This window comes from Grus americana, chromosome 9, assembly GCF_028858705.1.
Source record: "Grus americana isolate bGruAme1 chromosome 9, bGruAme1.mat, whole genome shotgun sequence".
NCBI lineage: Eukaryota > Metazoa > Chordata > Aves > Gruiformes > Gruidae > Grus > Grus americana.
In genome coordinates, this window is record NC_072860.1 from 4,739,908 (window position 1) to 4,761,267 (window position 21,360).

The 21,360-nt window shown below is 47.9% G+C and overlaps 1 protein-coding gene across 15 annotated transcripts in view; it reads left to right on the forward strand.

Annotated features, from left to right (window-relative positions):
* The window catches only part of KLHL24 (kelch like family member 24), a 79,285-nt gene that overhangs the window by 40,621 nt on the left and 17,304 nt on the right, over nucleotides 1-21,360 (forward strand). The window contains exons 1-2 of one of the 15 annotated variants that reach the window (XM_054836031.1): nucleotides 8,209-8,471; nucleotides 18,301-18,416. The exons of 1 other annotated variant lie outside the window; for it this stretch is intronic. The gene's annotated coding sequence lies outside the window, so the exon portion shown is untranslated. 13 more of the 15 variants (XM_054836033.1, XM_054836028.1, XM_054836029.1 and 10 more) reach the window with 13 other exon arrangements.

The following is a 21,360-nucleotide window of genomic DNA, read 5'->3' on the forward strand; positions in this document are numbered from 1 at the left end:
TTTGGTTTTGGTTTTATTTTTTAATAATATATTCATATATTCAGAAAGCTCTCCAAGTGACTGTTTCTGTCCTTCGTGACATGTTAGCAAACCAACTGGCTTTTCTTTAAGGCTAAATAGGCATAATTTTCTCCAGGACATGGAGCAGCATCAGAGATCTCACAGCTGATGGTCTTCAGGCCATGCTGCTAGGCACAGTGATGTCCCTCATGCATCTGTGCAGCCAGTGTCACGCCACCATCTCTGGCTAATAGTGGAAGATAAAGGAGAAAAAGCTTAGAGAGCAGTGTATGCATGCTCATCCCCACCATCCCCGCTGCTGGAGGTAGCTTGAGTCACATCTACATCTAACTTGCAGTCCCCAAGACAAACACAGATGGTGGTGGGACCATGGGCTGAGCGCCTGGCAGTGGGGACGCTGCAGGGGAGCGCTGGGGATGACCCCCCATCACGCCAGAAGCACACAGAGCACAGTGCTGGAAGTTTTGCTTTCACCTCAGGCTGAATTGGATCTATTTGGACCTCGCCGAGATGAGAAGCTGACCCAAGCTGATGGAGATAATAAGCCACACAGCCTATTGAAAGTAACAGGGTAAATCCCCTGGCTCGCTTAGGAAACTCTCAGGCTGTGGAGTTAGAAAATCACACCCCCCTCCCTCCCCCCCGAGAGGAATGCAGGGCTAACCTCTAACCTTGGGAGCCTGAGTGCTAACCGACCTTGCCTTTGTGATACTTCTAGGAATCCTTGTTTGGCCAATCCTCAGGTTTGTATTGTGTGTTTGGTTTCCTCTTTTGTCTCCAGCTTGTATAGCTGAACTCACAGTGTTAAGGGAAGCTTGGCTTAGAAGAGGGAGGTGAAAGCTGTGTTCAGAGAGAGACAGGTTTAGAGGGTTCTTGTATAGGATAGGATGATCAAGAAGGAAAGCAAAAAATCTCCCTCCTGCTTTCCCCTACCTCCTTGTAATGGGTTTTTCTTCATTTTGTGTCATCTGTGCAGAGCTTTGACTTCTTCCTTTCCCAGCTGATGTAAATGTGTTCTTGCTGCCTTTTGTGCTAACTTTTGGTAATGAATGCTTCCTTTTTTAAAGCCAGTCTCATCTTCCCACCACGTGCTCTGCCAGGAATACAATCAGAAAATGAAGGCGACCCCTCAAAAATCATAGATTCATAGATTCATAGAATGGCTTAGGTTGAAAGGGACCTTAAAGCCCATCTAGTTCCAACCCCCCTGCCATTGGCAGGGACACCCTCCACTAGACCAGGTTGCCCAAAGCCCCATCCAACCTGGCCTTGAGCACTTCCAGGGATGGGGCATCCACAGCTTCCCTGGGCAACCTGTGCCAGTGCCTCACCACCCTCACAGGGAAGAATTTCTTCCTAATATCTCATCTAAATCTACCCTCTCCATCACCCCTGGTCTCATCACTCCCTGCCCTTGTGAACAGTCCCTCTCCAGCTTTCTTGTAGGCCCCTTCAAGTACTGGAAGGTGCTCTAAGGTCTCCCCGGAGCCTTCTCTTCTCCAGGCTGAACAACCCCAACTCTCAGCCTGTCCTCATAGGAGAGGTGCTCCAGCCCTCTGATCATCTTCATGGCCTCCTCTGGATTCAGGTGTGCTTTTAAAATCACAATATTTTAAACCTATGTTGGGTTAGGTTCTCTTTGTTTATCGTCATGACTTTTGACCTTCGGGCATGCATCTTATCAGGCTTTTCTCTAATGGTGAGAAGCTTTGTATTTTCTTTATCTGTTTAAGTGAAAGCTGAGATTCAGCAGTGATCACTTGATTCCAGTTGCTGAAGCTTTAAACAAAGCCTTAATAGTTGCCAAAGTTGAGGTAAGATTGTATTGGCTGTGAGTGCTGGGAACGGAAACCCTGCAGTAACTAGGTCAGCTGATAGCTGTGGTATTGTCAACGTGCAGAAAGGACCTTAGTAGCTCAAGCAAGTGTTGACTGGTAGTAGCAGTGATCACTATCTGCAGTCTGTCTCCTTCTGTGCCATTGCCAACCCATATGATGTATTTTTAACCCTTAATTTATTTTTTTTTTCTGTCAAGCACCTCCCCTCCTTTCTTCTTTAGTCAGTCTGTTTTTATAGGGCTGCCTAATATTTACAGAATCCCTTGCTCAGAGATTAATCCACAAATGTAGTAGCTAGTTTCCTTATTTTCATTATTTGGACAAGCACTAGGGCAGTGCTGAGGTGAATGCCGTGTCTTTGCAAGTATAAGGGAACAAGCCCAGTATGAGGGAGCTGCTTGCCTGAGCTGCTCCATCGCCCGAGACTGCAGCAGCAATGCGTTATTTAATCCTGGGGCAAATCCAGCTTGTTACTTCATGGTAGCAGCTTCCAAATACATTCTTCTTATTGGCCTTTAGAAACTTGTTCTGGCTGCACTCCTACTGTTTTCATTAAAGAATTACCTGCTAGCTAAATGAACTCCTTAATCTGGTAAGAGCTGCTGGCTTGTCTGTTCATGATGGGTTTGTCTATTGTCTTTAGCTTACACACGCTGAATTGTCAATTCTGTACCCGCCTGAGATAACTGGCTGGAATTACTGGCTAAATAATATATATCCACCACTTCTGTCACATCGTAAGTTTACAGAGCTCTGTAACGTCACAGAGTACTGCTGGTACATATGTATCTCTGCTTTGTACGTGTTTGGCGAGCTGAGTTCAGAGACTGCTTTGCACCCTCCCCTGACCTCCTTACCCCTGCATCCTCTGTTACCCATCGATTGTGCTCCCTGCTTAAATATTGATCTGTAGCCAACACCAGATCATTTTCAACCCTCTGTTCCTGAAACCAGCATCTCATCACTGTGGCATTTCAGTACTGTAAAGCTCGACCATGACAGGGCCATGGGTCCTGGTTCCCATCTTGGAGAGTGAAAGATTCAGGCAGTCCCTGGGAAGAGTCGTGGACATGGGGCCATGATTAAGAGAAGGGCCAGAAGAAATCACACGTGGGACACCCACCAACAATGGATCAAGAACAAGATGCTGAGGCATTCTTAAAACAAAGGCAGAAACATAGAAATCTATTTCTGACAATTCTTGTTACTTGTTTTGCTTCCCACAGTCATTGCACTTTAGCTAACAGAGACTTTATGAACCTAGCGAGTCTGAGAGGGACCAGCAAAGAAACATGGGAGCATGTGGCTGCCTCGAGGAAGAGGTCAGATGAAGAGTGGCAGATGTTTTCCGAACTGAGAAAGAAGATGCTGAGCCAGCCTGGTATTGCACTGAAGCCTGGAAACTTCCTACTCCAGGTAATGAGCAGGTTGCTGAACTCGCAGGTGGCAATGGCTTCATATTTCTCACCTGGAAGGGAACTCTCCTGTGAGTGTCTTGTCACTGCAAAGCTCCCACAAAGCGCACCCTTGCTTGTCTTCTTCCTCTTGTTCCAGACCATGTCCATTTCACGACCACCAGCGTTGCTCCAGGTATGGGTGATCCATGACCAAGTGGCTGCTGTTGGCCATTCCACCTTATACTTCCCTCATGCTGCAAAAGTCATCACCAGAGCTGCCTAGGAGCAAGCAGATAACTTGCAAAGCTGAAGCCACCCAGCAACGTATGGACAGCTACATCTTCAGACCTCAACATACTTCCTGATGGTTGTGGGAAGGAGCATTCTTTCCTCTGAGGTGGCCTATTTAAAGGTGTTAACCTCCAACAGGAGGAGGACACAACAGCAGAAGAGGAGTCTTGGGAAGTTTTTGGCTTCTACCTGAAGTCCCAACACTGTAATCAGTTCCACCGTGCAACCTGATAAATACCGCAGAAAAAACCTTGCAATACAGAAGGCCCTGCTGGGGGACACGCAGATGACTGCGTAATGCAGAGACAGTTCCTCTGTGTGGAAGCAGAGATGGGGACTGCAGCTGGACAGATGGACACATATATCAGTGCTCATCATGGTTAACCATGAGCTATTTTCTAGCACAGTGCAAAGTAAGATAGATGAGGCCCGAGGTAATCTTGCCAACCCCGGAAAGTTGCTGGATATTTTGTCCGTGTTTTCAGTACATTGGGATAACGTTCACCAGCTTTAAATAGCATGTTCTTATTTTAGCTATAGGGAAACAAATGTGATTTTTGTTTTTGAAAATACATCCAGAATTTGTGGATCGGGTTTTCTGTAAACTGTGTTCCATCACAGTTGTACTCCCTCTTCTGAACCAGCACCACCTTCCATTTCAAAACCTACTCCCTGAACCATCTCATCTCCCTCCCTCTGGGCAGCTGCAGTTGTCCAAAGTCAGCAAACAACCATGATTTGTGAGGTTGGCCTGTCTCATCCCCTCTCTCTCGAAAAGCACCTCCTATTTTGAGAGTATCACAATGTTACTCTGCTAGCGCTGCGTTTATTATCTTCCCAACTTTTGCTCTCAGACTGTTTATGCTTTTATTTTAAGTCACTGGGAAGTTTCTAGAATAACTGCTGCTTCCATGTATTGTTTTCTTAGGGGTAGTGGGATAGTCAGGCATTGTGCTAACAATCCAGAGGAGTGACTCCAAACTGTGCTTTCACCTTGTATAAAAGAGAGGTCCCAGCTGACCCAACTGTAAATGCCAGATTATTTGGGTTCAGTATTCGAACTCAGGTTGTTATCCAAATCACGTTACTCCCATGTGTGTTATTGGCTATGGAGGTCAGCGAGCCTTAACCCTGAGGTCTGGATGGGCCAGTTGAGCTTGAGAAATCTTTGATCCCCTGCTCATAGGCTTTTGAGGGAGTGGTGGAGGAAGGCGGCTATTTAAATAAGTGTTTATTCTATTTGAAGAAGCTGAATTGCAGTCTGGGGGTGCAGGATGGTCACTCCCAAAGCTTCAGGCAGAACAAACTGAGGCATCACTTAGCGCCGTATTTTAAGACCTTATAGTCCAAGATGAGATGCGCCCAAATGAAACTGGGAGGACTGAAGCCCAGGGATGGGGCTGAAGGTAAAACTAGTAAGAAATGCAGTAGGTGCAGGCCATGGTAGTTGATGAGTGCTGTAACCAGCCTTCCTCATTCAGAACAGTATTTTCCTTCTCCCTGTTCTTTCCTCAACACCTTACGCTACTACAGGTTTTTCATGAGAGCAGACAAGTGCTTCCCCTTTTCCCCCCTCAAGATAATCAGTTTTTGAAACAAAATAGCAGCAGTTATTTCCGTTCCCTGTTGTACGCAAAGAAAGAAAGAAATGTGATTCTTAAAGTTAGTTTCTACTAGGAGAGAAGTGCCCCATTTTCTTTTAACTTAGTCCTGAATTGCTCTCTAAGAGATTTTGCCAGTGTTACTCACAAAGAGGTTTTGTCATCAGCATCAGACTCCCTCCTGCTTCAGTTTATGTAAGTAACAAGATGCCTGGGTCACTTGTCTAGTGCTGGCTGCTGTGCCACCCATTTGAATTTAAAAGCATCTTCTCTGTATTATTAGTTAATGGCTGTTTATGCACAAATAATTCTTCCTCTAAGTAAATTATACCTTTGATCTCCATAAGTGGACACAAGGAACTAGCCACATGCTAGAAGAGGTAGAGGCCTGTTGTCCTCAGGGATATTTTGATCTTGTATTCTTTGTGCACCTCCGTCTTCTGCTGCAGCCAGGCTCTGGCGTCCAGCATGCCAAGGTAAGAAACGCAGCCGCGGCAAGAAGTAACAGCACTATCGTTCAGACGCTTGTTCCATGGCTTGATAAAATGTGACCACCAAAGTAGCTCTTGAAATGAAGGAGAGCTGTTCTGCTTGGCAAGAGCTGGGAAATGGAGGGAAATGCCATTTAGAGTGAATTATGTGGTGGTCTGTGTTTTAGGGTGTGCTTGATGTAAATGAATGATAGGGACAGCGGTTGGACTGAAACTTCAGTTCTTGAGTCTATTCACAGAATATGCGAAGTGGCCCTGTGACGTGCTGACAGTGTGACCCCAAACCATGGGAAATAAGCCTAGTCTCAGATCTTACCGAAGTCTAAAGCAATGCTGACTTCTTTTTTCCTTAAGGCTTGTTGATCTCAGCCAGTTCTGTGCACACATACCTAACTGACGTGTTCACGCTCCAAGTGATGCTCCAGAGCTGTGACCGAATTTCGCTTTGTTTTTTGGACTGCCTGAAGCTTAGAAATGCTGGTCCCAGAACCAGCGTGGTCCTTGCATTCCTCATGATGGGCTTTTGCTAGTTTGCAACACAGATTTCCTTCTCGGGTGGTAAAGACTCTCAACCTATTGCTTGGGAAGACCAGGAGAGGAAAAGCCAAGGTGATGACCTGTGTGCTCTGTAGGCAGAGCAAACAGCAGCCTGGCTTCCACGCCACTCGCAGCCTCAGGCTCCTTTGTTTCCTCCTCTGCAGGACTAAGTCTATCAGACTAGAAACCCGCACGGACCCAAAGCAAAAGAAAATGTTCAAGTGAAGCCCAATCTAAACAGGCTGAAGCCAAAGGAGATTTGAGATTTTTTTTAATTTTTTTTTTTTTTGCCACAGGGGAAGGGAGCGGGACACTTTTCAAGAGGGGGTTGACATTTTGTGTGGTGCACACAGCAACTCACGGAATCAGTCATTTCTTTTGACCACTGTAGGAGATAGTGCCTGCTGCTGGCTGATGTGGGGTCATTTACTAGCTTGTCTAATTATCAAAAAAATAAGGATGCCATTGGCAAATATTGCTACTCTTGGAACATGAGTTTTTCACTGGAAACCCAAATTTATGTAACTAATTCTTGTGTCTCCTTTTCTGGAGAAAGTACATAATACACCTCCACACACGTGCTCTCTTGTACAAAGCCAGTGCGTCTGTCTGTCTGATATCAAGCTTATTTTTTGCCTCCACAGCTATTTTGTTTAGCTCACAGCTAACATTTAAACTTTCAGTTTGATGGTGAGAAGAATGGCTAACGTCTCATGAACCTGAACGTTGGTTGAAAAAAATTGAATGTAGTGCTCAGCTAGTTCCGCATCATCGTTACAGCAGCTGAAGTTTCAGCAAGTTTTAAAGTACTGTTAAAAAATGGAGCTTTTGCAATTTTTCAGAGACTAATTGTCTCTTTTGCAAGAAATTTAAACTTGTGTGAAACTGGTTTTTAGGCAGCGTCATCAGACAGCTTTCAAGACAGTTCGACATTAGTTATACACAGGAAAGGTCTTTGACCTTCACTCTGTATGGTGTGAGCCAGGGAGCTCAGGGACGTGACAGAGCCCCCCTTCACGGCTTCCAGCTACCTGCAGCCTGGGGAGGAATTAAATTGGCAGCCTGCTAGCTAAGTAGCTGAGCAGGTGGAAAAATATTAATCTGAGCAGAGATGGTGCTGTGGAAATGTGCATTTTGCTAATTATTACTAGTAGTAAAAGTCATTGTTGCATTTTACGTAACTGAATTATGAATGATCTAAAGTTAGAAACAGTGTAGGTGAGTTGTTAATATCCTTATGCAAATAAAGATACTGCGTAAAGTGCAATGATTTAAAATACAAAAAGAGGAAGTGCTGAAAAAGTTGTAGTATTTCCTGATGAGGAAGGGAAATTATCTAAGTATGCTTTAACTGCCTGTGTACCAAATTTCAAGATGTTATGCTGTTAGGAGCTTGTGCCTTTGCTAGTTTGTTTTTCAAGCTGATCAGAGTAATCTCAGCTTAGCACAGCCCTAACTTTCTGTCTATGAATACGGCAGATTCCTAGCAGCTGTGGCCAGAAAAGAACATTGCGATTTTCTATACCAAGCCCTCCTTCTCCGTGCGCCGTAGGCCAGGCAGTCCCACGTCTGTAAGAATAGGTGCCCCAGGCTCCGCTCTCCCCAGGCTCCTGGGGATGGAGGGCTCCAGCCCGCTCTCCGGGCTGGTCGTCCTGCAGTCTCCAGCGCTGCGTGGGCTGCCAGCGAGCACCCTGAGCCGCGCGTGGCTGGGCACGCCAGCGTACGCTTTAGCTTCACGCACCAGCCCGCAGCCCAGAGAGCCCCGGGAGCCAGAGCTGGCCTCGCCGCGCTGCCGGCAAGCTGCGGTTTGCCTGGGACGGGAGCGTGCGGGGAAAGCTCCAGGAGCACGGGGCAAGAAACATGTGCTTACGCAAGCTCGCAGGCTCTGGTTCGCTTGCAGTATTGACATACCCCGAGAGTCTAAAGCGTGGCTGCTGCAGACCTTGGCGGCTGGCAGGAGCGATGAGCCCGGGGAGGTGCTGTGAAAGCTCCTCGGTAGCTGTCAGGTCCGGGGCTGTGCAATCCATCAGGGAAGCTGTCTGGAATGTAGGGCATTGGGACAGCTGCACCGGGCCAGGCGAGGAGCTCCGGAACGCCGCAACGCTTTGAATTTGGAAACCCTGACAGATACTTGTGCTGGCTGGTATCAGGGCCAGGAGGTGGAGCCCAGCTCGCCGGCTAAGTGTTACTGAGCGTCGGGGAGGGAGCCGAGGTGCATCTGGCTACGTCTGAAATTTTGGAGGTGTGACATTGGAGAAAGAGGGGACCAAAGTCATCTTAGACTTGAGAAAGCAGGTAACTTTTAAAAGCTTGTCACTTCTAGTTTTAGATTCTTAACTTTAGAAACGCTACTTTAATTTTTCTGCCATTCAATATTGATTGTAAACAATTTAATTTTCCCATTAAAAAGAGAGTGGAGAAGTTTCATATTCCAGTGCAATTTCCATTTCCATGATACCTGCCTGAGGGAAAGACAGAAGAGCTTCAAAACTTCATGCTCTTGTTAATGTGCTTCTGTGTTAGAGAAGAGATGGGCATTATCAGGTTTATTTAATTTTAGGAAAAAGATATAAATAACATACATATACAAGGATCTAAAGAAATGAGACGTGTATTTGCCTTTTTATTGCTTCCTGCCTACAGTAATGACCTGTTCCTCATTTCAATTCTCCTCCCCTTTTGAAATTATAAAATATTGTCTCCTGTATATTAAAATGTGAATATAAAAGGCTAAGAAAGCCTATCATACCATATGTAATATTTTACGTCTTCCATTATTTTCTTCAAGGTTCAGTACCATATTGATGTATGCCAGAAAAGTCTAGTAGCCGGCCGCGACATGACAAAACAATCTGTTTATTATCAGAAGCTCACCAACTAGCCAGTGTTATTTTTACGATCATTTCTGTCTAATGATACTGCTTATGAATAGATGGGTAGGGAAGGCTTAGGATCAAAGAGGAAACCGCAGATTTCACAACTTTTTCTTGGCAAAACAACATGTTGATTTAGCTACTGCACTGGAATCTGTAAACCTTCCTTTAGTGTGTTTTTCCTGGGATTACTTTGGCTACCATTTTCTTTCCTGTCTTTGTATGACAAATCTTTGTCTAGGTTGCTTTGGTCTGGCTTAGCATTTTAATAGAACTGAGAGCTTTCCTTAGCGAAGCATGCAACTCTTTTCCATAGGAGTACTTCAGGTCCGGAAACAGTCCCATTTTAGACCTCAGAGCAAGTGCTCAAAAGCTTGTTTACGAAGGAGAGGGTGACCGGCGTGTTGATCTGGGCTGGGATTTTGGGTGCCGCTCCAAAGCACCTGTATCGGCACAGCAGCTGTTTCCACATCCCTCCCCATCCGTCCATGCCCAAGGCAGCCACCGCTTTCAGCCAAGGCAGCAGCGGTCAGGCTGGGAATGCCGGGCTGGTGAGTCCCACCAGTGATTTCTGGATAGCAGGGGGCTTTTTTCTGTGCTGCTCTGCTGGGTGCAGGAAGCCTGGGATTTGAGGACCAGTTTGCCAGTTGTTTTTCTGGCATCCCATGATTCCTCCACCTTTTGAGAGCCAAGTCTTGTCAGTCAGCTTGGAGAGAGATTGCTTTGCACCACGGTGCCAATAATGGAGAAGCAGCTGCATGCGTCTTAGAAAGCAGGTGCTGTGGCATTCAGCGTATCTGGCTGCAAGCAGACGAGGAAGAAATCATGGAGCTCCTGGTGAACTAACTCTTCCTGGGTTAAATTTACCTGATGAAGCTTTGTTGATGACCAAAGTGAAGGGATAGCCAAAACCGTAAGATGACAAAGGTCATCTAGAGATTTGCCCAAGCATCACCCCAAAGGCGCAGCAGCAGCAGCAGAGTGTGAGGACCTTCTCAGCAGGCAGCCTGGCTGGTCCTGCAGCTGCAAGTTTGCTGTCCCACGCTCACTGTTAGGTGTAGCAAGGGTATTAGTCCAAGCTAACCAATGTGTAAGCTTAGGATCTATTCCTCGGCTTATTGCCGGAGGGCCGTGTGCTGCACCAGAAGCAGCCGGTGGCATGGATCTGCAAGCGTGGAGGTCACTGGTAGCTTTCCAAGTCTGAGATTCCCAAATCCGGGATACCGGCATGCACAGGCCAGGTCAAAACAATGTTTATTTGAAATGTACCTTATTTTCTGCTTCACTGACAAAGCTTTTCATGGTCACTTGGGTTAGAGAAAGGATTTATTTAACTTGTGAAACACCTGAAGGTTTCAGAGATGAAGAGGTGCAATGCTCCTGCCTATTAATTGGTCTTGGCATTGGCAAACGGTTTGAGGAGAGAGCTGTTAAGCGTGGCTGAAGGGCAGAGCTGGAGTTCTGCAGTAGGGTGCTCTGCGGTGGCGTTGCATAAAGGGAAGGCCTGTGGTGTAGGGATGTGTGAAAAAATACGCTTGTGAGAAAATACTTAATGCAAACAGTTGTGGGGCTGTGGTTGGGGTGAGGTTACGGGGCTAGGTGGGAACATCGCGATAACGCCATATCAGCTCGGGGAACTGTTTTTTCAGGTACCTACCTCACTTTTGCCAGGTTAGTGGTTGCACGTGTCGTCTGTCTGCCATTCTGCAACAACAACTCCCTTCAAGTCTTCGCCTGTGTGGCCAACAACAGCTCAGACACTTTTTATTTCTTTGCTTCTTATTTCTGCCTGAAGAACCTGACAAACAGCAGTAGACTCTGTCTCCCTTGGTTAGGCACTGGTTTCATGGTGCCTCGATACTGTAAGCGCTGTAAAAAAATAAATAGTTCAGTGTTTATAGCAGCAGTGATGCAATGTTCATTCTTCTCAGCTCTGCAATTACACTCCCATAGTCGTCTCCCAGGCTTGGGAGATGGGAAATACTGGGCGGAAAAATAAGACACATGCTTTCTGCACAGGAGCACTATTGGCACGGCCTGTTCTGAGGCGCTTACAGCAGTGGGTGGCTGCTGGGATGAGGGGAAGAGCGGGGATTTGCACGGGCTTGGAACGTGGGCCGGCCAAGTGAGGACCGGGGTGTACAGGGGCACATGCAATACTACGTGCAGGGCCGAATCGGTAAACTGATGTTTTGCCAGGCGGCTTTTGTGCGTAAGTCAAGTACGCAGTGTCTCTAATCCCGGTGTCTCCCCGGCTGAGCAGGAGCGAGCTCCGAGCGTGCAGGCAGTGGGACGGTGCCCAGCCCCGGTGCTGGGCGTGCGGGGACGAGCACGGCGTTTGGCTGTAGAGGATGCCCCGTTTCATTCCCCGTGAGACCGCCTGCACTCGTCCTGCCACCTCGCCGCTGCAGATGGACGCCCAGGGAAGCATTGCTGGCCTCAGCAAAGGGTTAGGAGGTGCCGCATGCGGGGCCGGAGGAAAGGGGGGGTCTGCAGAGTCAGCCAGGAGGCAGTGAAAATGGAAAAGATGAATACGAGGTGTCTGGGGAGAGGGAGTACTGGTTTGCCAGGGCCCTTTGCTCTTCAAGCGCGCCAGTGCAGCAATCTGCCTGGTAGGTGACATTGCTGGTGCAGTTGCCATTTCAAAGAGGTGATGGGAAGAGGAGGGGCTGAAAGGGAGAGGTCCTGGAGAAGTGCCTTCCACCCGAAATGCTTGTGCCTGCTGATTATTCACAGCAGACTCACTCAAGTCAATGTGACCCACAGGGCTTTTGGCAGGATGATGGTGAAAGTCTGTTCAAAGTCAAGGGAAGGATTTTAGCAAGTTTTGATGTGTTCTCTCTACGTCTTCGAGAGGTTTTTGGGTTTTTTAAATCACATGAAAAGACTGCTGTACTTTCATCCTCATCTAAATCCAGACCCTTCTTCTTAATGCTGTTTCCATACACCTCGTAATGCACCTTAGCGCTTTTTCCTGGCATACTCAAAAAGTAAATTCCTCAATAGTTACTGAACTCACTCTTCTGCTCTTCCTCGCAAATTGCTATTAACGTCACCTTTCCTTTTGCTCAGTACTGACTATTGTTTGTAATGCTGCCGAATGCCTTCTGTCATTACATTTTCTGCCTACTTGCGTCGGGATCTGCAATGATGTTGTCGCTCAACACCACCTCTTTCTTTTTGAAGCTTTCTGTCCACTGAAACTTTTTCTAGCAACGTCAGAATCTGTTCTCCCTCCTTGTGCTGAGAAGTATTCGTTTCCTCTCTGCTCCGTTCGTTGCACAGCTCTTCATAACGTTCCTTATGTTGCTTATTCTTTGTCAGTCATTAGCCCACACTCGTCCTCCATCTTTAATTAAACGTCTAAATTCTCTCTTTTATCTGGTGATACAATCCCCATGTTGCATTCAGGGGTTTTAGTATCGTTCACTGTTTAACGTTGCTCTCCTCTCTCTGATCAGTGATCACGGTGAGGGACGTAGCGCCCAGACTGGCATCTCCCTTCGTATCCTCCTTCAGTTCCCTGCACTCGTCTCTCGATTGCTGTGGTGCTCACCTTCCCCTCTTCCTTCAGCCCTTCCCCAGACTGGTTAGGATATGTGTCCATTAGCAGTAAATAACCACTAAAAGAAATAACGGATTCTCTTTGGTTTCATTTTCTGTGTGTCTGGACTACTTGAAAACCATCTGGGTTTTGCTTAATTTTAGAAAAATCCAGGAAGGAGTAAAGACGCTCCCCACAGCAGAGGAAAATTCTCAGGAGCGTACTGGCACACGACTTCCCAAAATAGTTAGTGTCTTTATTTGGAGGAACGCACTGACCCATTTAGGTGGCACACCACATCGTCGAAATGCGTCTGAAAAGTGCCCGACGGTGGTGGTATTCAAATTCAACACCACCAGAAAAACACAGGAACATCCGTGGATGCATGCCAAAATTTTCACGCAGGCTTCTAATTTTAGGTTTTAACCTTTCCAGTGCCCTGAAGATGCCTTCTAAATCTCCCAAATCACTGACCTCTTCAGAAAATATTGGCCTGAATGCTTTACAAGTACTTTACAGTGTTAAAAAATATTAACGAAGCTTTATAGAAATGAGTAATCTTTAATAATTGGCTTCAGCTTCTCAGGCAGCGTGCAACTGCTTATTTTGAGAGAAATGCTCGGCGCAGCTTGAGAAAGAACAGCCAATCCTCCTGCTAGCAGAGGAATGCAGACCAATAGGATGTAGTAGCAACTCAAGTATCCTTAATTTCAGACATCCTCCGTGACGTTGGCTTTCAGAACTGGAAGTGCCTGGATGTGACTGCATGCATACATGTGCACATTATGAAACAATTGATTGCTCAATGAGTATTTTTAATTAGTATTTTCCTTTTAAATGCTCCATTTACCCTCTTCACACAAAGTATTTTTGCCACATGCAGTTTTTATTGGAGTAAACATACTCCCTTCAGACAGCTCCTTGAAGCCAATTCAGAGATATCTTGACCCTCTTTTGATGTTTTCCCTTCCCATGACTCATTCCTTTCTCCCGCTTATGTTTTCTGAAGTGAACTCTACATAGTCACATTGACCCCAACGGTTACAGACTGAAAGGACTGGGGCAGATGAGAGGATATATCAGATAAGAGATCTATTTTAAGCAAAACATTTTTCTTAGGTCATGTACTTTTTAGATTTAATGCCTTTGATAACGAGTGATGCTTCAGGTTATTAATCTTTTTTATATTCAGTGGGTGAAATAAGTTATTGCAACGCAACTGTACTATATAAGGTGAGCTGTCTGTTGATTTTCTCTTTGCTGTTTGTTGTTTGGGGTCCTTTTTGCTTTTCCAGCCAGAGGATGAAAAATCGACGGAATGGTCTCACTTCTAATTAAATCTGTTAAGTGGTTCCGAGTTTTAGCTCGGCAGAAGAATGGTTGAAGTCTTCAATTTTTTAAGATCAACATCTTCATGAACACAATTTACATACCGAAGTCAATTGACATTTTCAGTTTATCCTCAGAAACTTAGCCTTTTAATTAGTAATTCTAACTGTTTTGCAAAGCTGCAATTGACCTGACCCCGGGAAAAAGAGGAGCTCATTTAGCGTACGAAAATCTGAAACTGGTTTGCTCCAGGGAGGATCAATCCTGGGGTCTTAAGCAAATGCTGCTCTTCTAATAGTTTCCGCAAAGGAGCACCGTCAGTCAGCCACTGCAAAGAGCCCAAGGCTGCATACGCTTCCTGGGGAGAGCCTAAGGAAGCAAGAGGAGGAATATCCTGAGGTCAGAAGATTGTGTAGGTTCGCTAAAAGGTAAAGATATATTATGCCTGGGATTGATATCTAACATTTAGGAGACCGAAGTAGGTGGCAGCTAATAGAAGCGTTGATATTTCTTCCAGTCCCTCGGCAGTAAGGGGCAGGAGGGAGAGGTCATCCTTCTAGGAAGGAGAATGCAGCCAGTTACCTGCCCACATCAGCTCCATGGCGTTGCATAAAGCCTCATTTAGTACCTGGTAATGAACTTAATTTAAGCATGAATGTCCCTGCCCTTGCCTCGCTACTCTGCATTATGGACTTGCAAGTTTGCTTATGCTAAAGGGCAGAGCAAAAATAAATTTCCATACTCCCAGGCATGTTCCATCAGCCTGTCGTGGAGCATGGGCCGGTGTCCAAATAGTTTGGATATGAAGTGAATTTGGGCTCCAGGACAGGCTCAGACCTGCTCTTGAAATTGCATGGTGATGACACCAGGGTCCTGCTTTTATATTTGCAGTTGACTGGCTGCCACCGCTGCGACCTCCAGCTGCGACAGCAGCGCTCTTTGCGTCCCAGCCTAAAACTAACCTTGCCTTTCTCCGGTTAGCGGGGACAAGGAGCACCTCGTTTTGTGTTACTGTTGACCAGGAACTGGTGAAAAGCTTAGTGCGTTGGAAATTCGATATTAACTAGGTGAAGCTGCAGCTCAGGTAAGGCAAAGAGCCTCTTTTGATCCATTTTTCGGTGTACGCTCGCGGTTTCTATTTGTGTCCTGTGGACTGAAAAGCGACACGGAGACCCGGCGGCTGAGTCTTTAGTCTGGGAGACGGGCCCTTGCTGAAGGCTTTGCTTGGGCTCCCCAGAGCTGGCGCAAGGGACCGGCCCTGCGCACGGCGCCGTCCCGGGGCGCCCCGTCCTCCTCGCCTTCCACCGTGGCACGCTGGCGGGGTCGGGTCGGCAATCCCGGGGTGCGTGCGCTGCCCGCGGTCCCGGCACCGGGAGGCGAACGGCGGGGGCTCACGGCCACAGCAGCCGCTGGCTGCAGCGCTGCCGGGGGGGTCTCGCTTCCCCGGGTCCTCCCGGGACGCCGCCGCAGACCTCGGTTTTCCGGGAGCGAGCGTGCGGGCGGGGCGGCGGGACTACAGCTCCCAGGGCCGCCGCGGAGCCAGCGTGACATCAGTGGCTCCAGGTCACATGCCCCGCCGGCCCCTTTGTTTTGAGCGGCGCTGGCAGCGCGACCGGCCGCGGCGGAGAGGCCCGAGCGCACCGCTCCGCACCGCACCGCACCGCTCCGCTCCCCACCCGACCCGACCCGACAGCCCGGGCGGCAGCTCCCGCGGGGCGCAGCGCGGCGGGGCCCGTTCCCGGCTGTGAGTGGGGGGCAGCGGGGCGGCTCGGGGGCGCGGGACCGCGCTGCGGGCGCGGGGCTCGGGCGGCGGTGGGACCCCCGCGGCGGGCCGGGAGCTCCCGGGGACAGCGCGGGGCTCCGCCGAGGCGCGGCGGTCGCGGAGGCGGGGGCAGGACGCGGGACCGGCCGGGACCGTTAGCCGCCCCGGTGGGGACAGCGCGTCCCCGGCCCTGCCGGGCGCCGTGGGGCCGCCGCCGCCGCGGTACGGCGGGGAAGGGCCGTTGGCAGCGCCGGTGCCCCGGAACCTGCCGGCTGTGTGCGTGTGTCGTGTGTGTGTGCGTGTGTGTCCCCTCGCGTGCGGGCTGCGCGGCGCGTCAGGCCGGCGAAGCGGGGCAAGAGGTGGCCGGTGCCCCCGGGGGTTTCGTAACGCCGGTCTCCCCCGCGACCCTCCGTGCCCCCCGGGCCCCGCGGCCGCGGATTGGGCGGGCAGGCGGGGGGAGGCGGGGCCGCGGCGGGGGACCGCCCGCGGATTGGGCAGGGCGCGGCGGGGGGCGGCTGTCGCTAAGGCGGCTCGGGGTGAAGGTGAGCTGGAGGGCGCGCGTGCGCGCGGCGGCTCTGTGCGGGGACAGCGGGCCGGCAGGCGGAGGTACTGCGCATGCGCGCCGTGTCAACCCGGGGGGGGCGGGCTGCCGGCCGCCGCTGGCTCCGGGGGCGGCCGGGAGGGAGGGGAAGCGTCCCGGCGGGCGGTCCCGGCCTGCTGCCGTCTCCGGGGCTCTGGGCCGCGGGTGCAGGGGCCGGCCCGCTGCAGCACCGGGGGGTAAACCCCCGCGTCGCCGGTACCCGCGGTGCGGGCTGTTTCCCGTGCGTGTTGCCGTGCCTGGTTCGGATGAGTCCCTCGGCTGGGAACCGCTCCCCCAGGCGCTGCCATTTTGCGCTGCTGTGGCCGCCTCCAGCCCCGCCAGTAAACAACCGGGGAGCGGGCCCGGGGGCGTCCCCTGCCCCGGCCTGTTCCTTCAGGCCTTCGTTTTGCCGGGTTGGGGGTTCGGGTGGGGCTCTGCTCCCTGGCATAGCCAACGGGGCACCAGCACCCTTGGAGCGTTTGGGGATGAACCCCTGCGGGCCGCGGCTCTCCCGGGCACGAGGTATCGACGGGGTCCGGCGGCAGGAGGTGCAGCGGTGCAAACCCGTGTCACGCTCGCGTCACACCCGTGTCACACGCCGTGTGGGAGAGCGGATGGTGCGAGTTAAGGGCAGGTGTGGGCCTGGATCCCCCGTGGTTTTGTGCTGGGGTTCGGTTTGGGTGTTTGGCGTCACCTCGCTGTGCGGGCCCCTCGGTGACAGTTTCAGACGTGTGCGATCCCATTTTCATATCGCTGCGTGTTGAAAATTCCTGTCGGTGGAAGCAGCGGCTGGGTGGTGGTGCCAGCCTGGCTGTCGTGCGCCGTTGGGTTGCTGCGGTGGGTTTGTGGCTGCTGTCGCAGCTGGGAGCAGTTGGCTGAACCCCCTGGAAGTCCCTGACTGTTCATCAGGATGTGTGCGGTGACCGGCGCCCTGTCCTGTGTTTTGTTTTGGTTTTAAATCTGAACGTGCGTACAAACGATAGGGAAACCAAGGGGGAAGAGCGCTGACGTTTTCGCAGCCTCTTCCCCGTGGTTAATGACAGCAGGCAGTGCTTTTTATTTCCCTGGTGGGTGTGTGCGTGCCCTTTATGGTGACCTTTTCACTTACAAAAGGGTTACCTAAAGATTGTGCACAGTTTAAAGGTGTTCCTTTTCGCTGCTTGCTTTTGTTTTCTTTTTACTTAACAATCACGAGTCTCATGTCCAAATCAGTTCCTGGTTTTGCTGGGTAATTTTTGAGGGCACTTGGGCCTCTTTTTGTGTGTCATTAGCTTGATTACTATTGAATTTTGGCATTCAGAGTTGTGGTTGGTTTTTTTTCAAAATAGTGTCTTAGATTAAAATTAAAAACTTCTGCAGTGCAACTAACTCCTTACTATGTCAATCAGCTTGTCCACTTTGAATTCTTGTTTACTATTCAGTATTCTTAAAGACTTCATCTTAAAGGCATTCGAATCCTCAATTTCTATTGTAAAATGAGGGTTTTTTTTTTAAAAAAAGAGTCCTTTAAAACCATGTGTTTTGGTCTTTTTTTATATCACAAGGAAAAAATGCTGCGTTTGTTTTTTGGTGGAGGGAAGGATTATGCACTTTTTTCCTCTCTTCCTTTAAAAGAAAAAAAAACTAGAGCACGTGTTGTGGGTGAGCCAGTGTATTGCAGTAGATACAACTGGGAGTTTGTTTACTCTGCCTCTTGCGCTAACCAGACATCTGAGATGAAGCACATCTGCAGATCACGTTATCTGAAATAGCAACTAGAATTGGCCAAACCGGCATTACAGTTCCTGTACTTCAGAATGAACATACCATTTATTTTGTTAATTTTGGTTGCATTACCTTGGGGTGCTGTTGCTAATACCGTACCAGGTAATAGTAGACGTGACTTGTCTGCAAGCTCTGGCTGCCGGTCTCTGCTTGTGTGCCCTGTGCCGTGAGTGTGCTGGGGTGCCGCAGGGCTGCGCCGGGGCCGTGCAAGTGGCTCCTGCCCTTCCGCAGGGCAGCTGCCTCCTTCCAGTGCCTCCTTTTTCCCTTTACAGACAATCGCCAGTCCGGCCACGCCACGCGAGTGCTGGTGCTGACGTGAGGCGGCAGTGGGCACGAGTGCAGGGTGGAAGCCACCTCCGCTGGCAGCAGAAGCCCAGCTCAGCTTCAGGTACTCTTGAAACTGCAGCCTGAGGGCGAGCTTGGAAGGTAGAGCCGGGCACACCTGATGACTAGGTGTTACCGAAGGGCCTCACCCCGATCCTGGCTGTGTGTTTTCCTCTGTTTCCTCAGTTCTGCTAACAGACTGAAGGAGTTCTGTGACGCAGAAGTGACAGAAAAACAGCTCTGCCAGAAAGTTGCTAGCTGTCGCCAGAGCTGCCGATGAGGGGTAAAATACGTGATGATGTTGCAGTGGAGGAAGGAGTTTAGTGCAAGATAAAAGCAATTTGCATAGGAGGATTTACTGATAGAAGGTGTCAGGGCAAACATCTTACAGACCTTGTTTTCCAGCCTCTGAATTTGGGCTCTTGGCTTATTTCTGAGGAACATCTTGTGTAGACAAGCCTACAGACAATATAGATCAAGAAAAAACAGGAACCTGATCTTCTGGTGAATTCAGCTTAATTTAGAGATGTGCATTTGCACGTAACATCCATGTCGGAGCCGTGTCTGTATTTGTAAAGCGTTTTTTAAAACCTGTTGATACAAAGTGTGATTTGTTTTTCCCTTCCGGTTTTTTGAATGGGTAGACTCCCTGATTTGCTTATGGTCCGTCCTTGTTGACCCTTGCTCAGCCAAGCAATCCAATGCATTTTGTATTTTTTTTGATAAAATAATTTGCAATAGTTGCATTTAGGAAAAAAAAAAAAGTTTTGCTTTGCTTAAACTTACTGAAGATACCTCAGTGTTAAATTCTGTAGATGACTGGTGCTTTATAATGCAGAGTCTGCAGGCATGTGTCAGTACCTTTACATACGCGGAAGGTGCAGACAGGTGTATCCTCTTGTGTTTCCCTCCTCTGTGCGCTAAGCAGCTCAGCTTCAGGCATGGGTTCCCCTCTGCCTTTCCAGCTTTGGGGTTGAAATATGGGGCAGGCAGCTGGAAGTGATGACATTTTAAAACTGCCAGAGCAAGAAGGCTGTGTGTCTGATAGAGCCGAGCATGTGATAGTGTTACTGATAGTCTCATAAATTTACTTTGCTTAAGCCAACCTACAGAAATAATTAACTGGATTGAATATACTATGCTTCAATTTCTAAAGCAGTGATTTCTGCAATGGAGTGTAATTCTTTTTCCTTTCCATTCTCTTATTTGTGAATTTGCAATATTTATCCCTTTGATAAGTATTTATTTATAAATATTTATTTATTTTTTAGTCTCCAATGTCTTTAAGCTATCGGGACATTAAAAAAGAAAAAAAAAAAAAGCCTTTGCTGACCACAAATTTTATGTTGTTCCAAGCATAAAGAGGACATTGCTTCCTTCATGAGCAGTCTTAACCCAGAGCCCTTATTTCCATTTATTAATGATTGCATAATATATTGTTGTCTTAAGTCTTAACTTCTCACATAATGAGAAAGATTTAATCTTGAAGCTTTTTTTACTTAGTTGCAGTGTTTTTCTCTTTCATGCAATATGCCAGTGTCTTGTTTCTGATTTAAGGCTAACTTTGCTTTGGAAAAGCTCCATTAGCTTTAGTGACATTCCTCTGATTTAAATCCGTGACACTGGAACCAAGCCTTTAGGGTTTATATTTGTATTTTCATTGTTACATTTCCCTTTTCTACTGCTGATGCTTTGTTTCTGCCCACTTTCTCATGCCGAGTAGAATGGAAGGAATTGCAGGTAAAGGTCAATGTAAAGGTTGGGGTTTTAGCAACAGAGCTGGTGAGGTGGTGGTCGTGGTGGTGGTGGTTTGTTTGTTTCTTACCCGGCCTGCGTCATTAGAGTTGTGAAATACATTGGATAGATATCAGCTACAGATTAGACTGTCCACTTATGCCTTGCTAAAATCTCTCTGAAGCAACCAGTTTTTAGATAGGCTCATTGCAACAGTGTTTTTTTCAAGTATCAAAGTGACAACTGATCCTATTTTAATTCAAGTTAAAATTAAATGTTTTGTAGAGTAAGTGAGATGTACCAAGAATCTACCTTGTAAATATGTGTAAAGTATTTTATATGGAAAATGATAGTTTTAAAACCTGTTTTCTGAATGAGTAAATGTACAGCACACATTCTTTTCTTGCTCTTTGTTAAGATGGTGCCTTTTAAAGGTGCTGTGTAAAAAGCTTGTTTAAAAAAAGCGTGTTCATTGTGTTCTATATTAAGCGATGATGTAGCCAGACTTGGATTGGGTAATTGCAGCTCTAAAGATGCTAGCATGTCAGGAAATTAAATTGCTGTGAGGAGCTGACGTTTTCTGACTGTGTAAGTGGGGAATGAGGGAAACTGAATATAACTGCTTGGAAGCATGAAAAAAATTCCCATAAACTTTAAAATAATTCAGTGCATGTCCTTCTAGGCATACAAATAAATATTTCATGCATTTGGAATGAAACTTATGTCAGACCCAAGAGGGCATTTTGCCCAGCCTCTTGCTGTCTCAGTTTATGTTGGTGGACATTCACCCAGTTCATTTTAAAGCTCAGGAGTGGCAAAGAGCCCTATTGCTGCTAGAATGGTTGAGCCTATTACCTCTAATCTGCAGTATCTGCAAAATTGGCTCTGTTTTCTTCACCTGCAAACTTTAATATTGGCACATGCTAACATTTGAGTACTTGATTTTTGCTCCTTCAGTGCTCTGATAATGTGAGTGTGTGTTTGTGTGCCGGGGGAACGTTGTGCACTATGTATTTGAAACTGGAAAGTGTTTGAGCAAAAAGTTTTGCTAATAATTATCTGCTAGTGGTACTTTGGAAAACAGAAAATCTCCCTGTCCTCAGTAAGTTGCCCTTGGTTATTATTTTCAGTAGTTTTACACAAACAAATGTAATTCTTTGTTCATTCTGTTTTGTGTGCTAGCAATTTACATTCATTTGTAATTGAATGTTAGATTATCAGGGAACTAATTCTTATATACTAGGAATGAACAGGTAAAAACTTAGTCAAGGTTA